Genomic DNA, 6,253 nt, shown 5'->3' on the forward strand with positions numbered 1-6,253 from the left:
TTTCACTAAATAAAGACCAACATAGAACCCTAATTAATAAATCTCCTGGACGCTGGTTCCCTATGAGGGGGCCAGGAATGAAGGAAATGTTTCAAGTAAAAACCCTTCTGCTGGCACTCTGGCTTGTTTGGCAAATGCATACTAATGCACATGGCTGCTCACAACACCTTAATCATAAACAGCATAAAGAACCTGATCACAAAAGGCCCTAATGGTCACAGAGACCTTCGGGGGGTAAGGGGGCCCTATTAGAGAACACAAAAATATTATTCTAAAAGTGGTTATAGTTAAAGATTTAGAAAAATAAGAGTTTAGGATTGTTAATTTTAACCAGGAGTGTTAAAACAGAGGCTGCCTTACCAGAGCAGCAGAGCCTTTGTGTGGTAAACTTTTTAGAAAGATTTAGCCGAGAACTTTTGCAAAAAGACTGACCTTTGTGTTAACAGGATTGTATTTCTACTATGTTGCAACCTGCTCTACCACCAGACTGCAACTTTTCTGTTTTCTGCTAAGCTCAAGGCAAAATAGAACAATAAAGAATAGACTACGAAAAACAGCTTTGCCTTCACCTAGATCATAAAATGATAATAGGCCCCAAGGCCAGAAGATAATGTACAAAGATCCACTATGAAAGAAGACTCTCATAAACAAAGAAGTATGCAGAAAACACCCTGGTTTCAGGAAGGACAAACTGAGGTAATGTTAAACTAAACTTTGTATGCTTATCTTTCACCTCCCCTTAGAAATGTACTAACTTAGGGTATAAAAGCTACGATAAAAAATAAAGCAATGCCAGACCCTGCTGCACACACCCCAGTCTGGTCTCTCTCTCTCTCTCGCCAACGCCGTTCATCCTAGGGGTACCCCTGGATCCTGCTGAGGCTGGACCCCAGCAAATGTGAGAGTTGGACCATAAAGAAGGCTGAGTGCCAAAGATTGATGCTTTCTAGCTGTGGGTTGGAGAAGACTGGTGAGAGTGCCTTGACTGCAAGGAGATCAAACCAGTCCATCCTAAAGGATATCAACTGTGACTATTCATTGGAAGGACTGATGCTGAAGCTGAAGTTGTGGCCAGAATACTGAATCATTGTCATTTCATAATTTGTAGGCGTGCTTGATTTGCTAAGTTTTGTCTGACTCTTTGCGACGCCATGGACTGTAGCCCACCAGGCTCCTCTGTCCATGGAATTTTCCAGGCAAGAATACTGGAGTGGGTTGCTATTCCCTTCTCCTGGGGATCTTTCTCACCTAGGGATCGAACACTCATCTCCTCAATTGGCAGGCAGATTCTTTATCACTTAGCACCTGGGAAGCTCAATTTATAGACACAACTACTTAAATGCAGAGTTTAATAGTTATAGTGAAGAAGGAATTCATAGGGCCTGGACTCCATCTCAGGCCTGTCTGTGCTGATCGTGCTCGGCCACCTCTCCAGTGGACTCTGAACTCTCTGCTTAGTGCCTGTGGGAATGATAATGGAAGGATAAGACCCCCTCCAGACAGGGGAATCTTGAAGATCACATCCAGGTTACTCATCACCTAAGAGAAAACAGACACTAATCACCCCTGCCTCCGGACACTATCTATCAGAATGTAAGCACACGCTTATTGGTTATTAACTATTTGGAATGTAACTGCGGGCTTATTGATTATTGACTGTTTGGACACGTACACATGGGGTAGGTGGTGGGTTTGGACACGTACACATGGGGTAGGTGGTGGATTTGGACACATACACATGGGGTATAAAAGATTTTCACAAATGCTGGACGGGGTCCTTGGCTAAGAGGAGACTCTGCCTTGGGCCCACTGGTGTAATAAACTGCACTCCACTATCTGCATTGTCCTTCTGAGTGAGTCTGTTTCCCAGAAAGTGTGGCTATAACAATAGTAGTTTTATGGTCTTGGCAGATGCACTCACCATCATCACTTAGGGTGGGTCTGGACACCCACCTGAAGGTAAGCACTGCCTTCCTCCCTAACATCCTAGATTCCTGCACACTGGGTGCTGGCCACCTGTGCCCTGGGGGTTCAACATCTTAATAAAGAGGCTGAGAAATGGAGAGGGAGATGAAAGAACAAAAATAAATCTTAATGGTGGGAAAATAAAAGCATTCTAGCAGGTTTTATTTCCCTGGTAGTAACTGTTTCAGTTCTCTGCTTTCGGTCTGATCCCTCATTTTACGACATACTGGGGTCCACATAGTGGGAGTACAGACAGGGCATAGGATTTTTTTTTTTTTTTCTCACCTGCTCCTCAATCAACTGAAAGGAATTTGAGGTAGGAAATGTGTCTCATTTTTGTTTCCACGTTGTAGACAACCTTGTAAATTTCCAGAATGAATGTTGGAGGGATTCCTGAAAATGCACAAGAGTTTAAGAGAATCCAGGTGATCTGCTGAGCCAGAGAGTCCTGCCAGTATGATAACTTCAGCTCAAGATTCTAATTTTAGGGACAGCGTTGGTTCAGTGGCTGGGACTCTCTGCACTCACATTGCAGGAGGCCCAGGTTCGATCCCTGGTCAGGGAACTAGATCCCACAAGCCTAAACTAAGAACTGGCACAGACAAAAGAACAAAACAAGCAAAAAGAACAGCTCAGCATCAGATGTGCATTAAAAATGATCCCAGTTTTGGGAAGAACTAACAAAGTTCATTTTAACTGGTGAGAAAATCTCAGTAGTGAAAAAGGCACATTTGAAGAAGACTGTTCTCGAGTTCAGCTGACTTAGTCACAGCCGTTGTTACTGGACTGACAACATTGAGAGCCCTGTAAGGCACCCTCACAGCCGTCTGCAGCCACAATGTCCCCAAGCCTTAAAATGGTTTATGTCACTGAAGAACAATGTTCTGACTTCTTACCATATTATAGTTAGACTTTGCATAAAGTAAACCCAATCTTAGAGAAAAGAACAAGCTATGAAATGACCCCATTAAATCTTCTGCTGGGTTCACTTCAGTAGCACAAATAATTGCACAGGGAACTAGACAAACAGGCTGACAGACACTGAGCAAACAGTTCTTTCCATTGAGATTCCTGAACCTCTAATAAATAAACAGAAGACAGATAAATACCACACACATGCCTCTGTCATGAAGAGTGCCTGGCTAATATATTAAGCATCTAAACTTGACATTCTAAAAAAAATACTTAGTTGAATTAAAGCAAGAATGTGACAAGAGGTTAAAAGATGTTTCAAGAACCAGGTTACCTAAGTAAGGTCACCTGTGCCTCATGAGGCTAAAGGTGTAAGGTTGCTGTCATCCAGGATGGTCCAACTCCCCTTCGCCACTCTCTCCCCCAAACCTGCCTTGTGCTTATTTCTCTCTCTTTCTCTCTTTTTTGTCAACATTCCTCCCCTTTGGTACAGAGGTCCACAAGTTTTAGGTTTTTCAGGATCTCCGTTCTCCTATTCTGTCTCAATCCCACAGTGAGACCGCTGCACTCTTTTTGGTAAATCCTTCATGCACTGGTGCCTAGAAACTGCCTCCATGAAGTAAGCTGGGCAATGTTTGTGGTCATATCATCTGTTTTCCTTATCTCTGTGCTACCTGATGTTCAAGGTCCAAAAAAGGTTTGGAGCTGGAAGATCAACTCTACCATTATCAGTGAAAAAGAAGTCACATATTTTACTTTTATTGTGTTTTACAAATCTGTCATTCCATGATAAATCAGGATAATAACCTTATCATTTAACTACACGTTATTTGACACCTGCCTTAGATAAAATTTTCTCCACGGCATGTTGACAGAGTAAACATGAACATAGCTACTTCAGAGAAATGGCTTGGGGAGAGGAGGAAGCACTTTCCATACAGAGGGATCCTTCTCTGACCCATGGGAATCCGAGACATACGAGAGGAAGAATCCTCTGACTATTCCATCTAGAAACTGTAACTGGGCTTTCTTGTGAAACTAGAGATAGCTGTGCCATGAAAAAAATTATGGAAGTAATAATAGAATATTTCCCTAAGCACGCTTATGTTTAGGACTCTCTTCTTAGAGTCCTGTCCCATTCTCCTGTATGTAGTCCCACAAGCTGTTATCAGGAAGAATAGGTCAGACTCGACTGTGGTGCAATTCTGACGATCACCACCAGAGGGCGGGGCTTCCTTCAGATGCGGTTCCTCCTTGTGTTCAGGAGCCGGTTTCACTTGCCTACTTTGCAGCCACAAGACAGATGACTGCTGCTGTGCAGAAAGGGGCTCTCAGTTTCTGAGTGAGGAGCTTCTGTAACATCCAGATGGAGACTAGATTCGTTAGACTGGTGTATTCCAGGGAACAAGGACCGTTTTCTTTTGCGAGCATGCATTCAGTCACTCATTCAGTTCTTCTAATCATCTTAATATTCAGTAAGTAGCATTTTATTCTAAAGCTTAATGATTTTTCACTTTCCTATAACTGTAGGTAAGTTTTATTTTTCTTCTCTGACTGAAAACTCTCCTCCTGTACATTTCTACTATAACGAAGTGATTCTCTTGTAGGAGGGACCAATGGTGACTCAGTGAACCAGACAGAAGGCCCAGTGACTGTCTCAGAGGGGGCTCTCATGACCCTGAACTGCACTTACCAGACTGCTAGTTCAGCTCCCTATCTTTTCTGGTATGTCCAGCATCTCAACAAAGCTCCTCAACTCCTTCTGAAGGGCTTCACAGCAGACAAGAAGGTAGAGCATGGAGGTTTTCAGGCCACTCTTGTTAAGGGGGACAGCTCCTTCCACCTGCAGAAACAGGCAGTGCAAGCATCAGATTCGGCTGTGTACTACTGTGCTCTGAGGGACACAGTGATGGAGGGCTGCAGGGGGAGCTGAGCTCAAACCCAGATGCAGATGGGGCTCCGGCTGTGGGCAGCCCTGGAAGGGGGTGTTGTGTCTCTCTCCAGTGTGCTATGCTAGAGGTCTTGTCAAAGCTCTTCCAGGTCTGCTCCTCAGAGCCAATTGGACCTAGGAATTCTTGGGTTGCCCTACAGAGAGGAATCTGGGGGCAGGACAGTTCAAAAAGGAAACTAAGAGCTTTTCTCCAGAAATGCCTGTTTTCAGCCCATCCACATGCCCCCAGATGGCATAGAATCCCTTAAAGTGACATTAACTCTTCAATGACAATTCAGAAATATGCTGAAATATTTTACAATGTGTTAATGAAAATTCCAAGGCACCTTGTTAATGGATGACTGTGCGACCTGGAAGCTAGTCTCTGGTTTTTAAAATTCAGGCCAAGATTGTGTATCCTGCTGAGTTTCACCTGCAGACACTCCATCTTTAGTGACTGGAGCTTTATTCACTCTTTTCTTGACTTTTCCATCCCTGCTGGTTGCTCCAGAAATGCTGCTACCTAAGTAAGTTTCAGGAGGAGAACTTCCTGAAAAGATAATCCTTCTGTTGATGGAACTGTAGATCAGAGCAGCCCACTCTGTAAATATTGCAGGTGTTGTGTGTATTGTTTGTGTTCAAACTGGGTACAGGATATTCTCTTTGCTAATAACCTCATCTCAGGGAAATGAATGCCAAAGAAAGGTCAACTTACCATACAATTGCACTCATTTCACATGCTAGCAAGCTTATGCTCAAAATCCTTCAAGCTATGCTTCAGCAGAATGTGAACCAAGAACTTCAGATGTACAAGCTGAGTTTAGAAAAGGCAGAGGAACCAGAGATCAAATTACCAACAGCCACCGGATCTCAGAAAAAAAGCAGGGAATTAAAAAAAAAGTCTACTTCTGCTTCATTGACTATGCTAAATCCTTTGACTGTGTGGATCACGACAAACTGTGGAAAATTCTTAAAGAGATGGGAATACCCAAGAAACCTGTATGCAGGACAAGAAGCAACAGTTAGGCCCTCACATGCAACAATGGACTTGTTCAACTTTGGAAAAGGAATACGTCAAGGCTATATATTGTCACCCTGCTTATTTAACTTATATGCAGAGTACAGCATGCCAAATGCTGGGCTGGATGATTCACAAGCTGGAATCAAGATTGCCAGGAGAAATATCAACAACCTCATTTAAGCAGATGATACCAGTCTAATGGCAGAAGAAGAGAAGCTAAAGAGCCTCTTGATGAGGGTAAAAGAGGAGAGTGAAAAAACTGGAATAAAACTCAACATTGAAAAAACTGAGATTATGACATCTGGTCCCATCACTTTATGGCGAATACATGGGGAAAAAGTGGAAACAATGACAGATTTTATTTTCTTGGTTTCCAAAGTCACTGCAGATGGTGACTGCATTCATAAAATTAAAAGACTCTCGAT

The 6,253-nt window shown here is 43.0% G+C and overlaps 1 pseudogene; it reads left to right on the forward strand.

Moving 5' to 3' along the window:
* Window positions 1-4,202: 4,202 nt before the first annotated feature.
* LOC122443233 lies at window positions 4,203-5,136 on the forward strand (annotated as a pseudogene).
* Window positions 5,137-6,253: the final 1,117 nt, after the last annotated feature.

The sequence above is a fragment of the Cervus canadensis genome, chromosome 6, assembly GCF_019320065.1.
Source record: "Cervus canadensis isolate Bull #8, Minnesota chromosome 6, ASM1932006v1, whole genome shotgun sequence".
Lineage (NCBI taxonomy): Eukaryota > Metazoa > Chordata > Mammalia > Artiodactyla > Cervidae > Cervus > Cervus canadensis.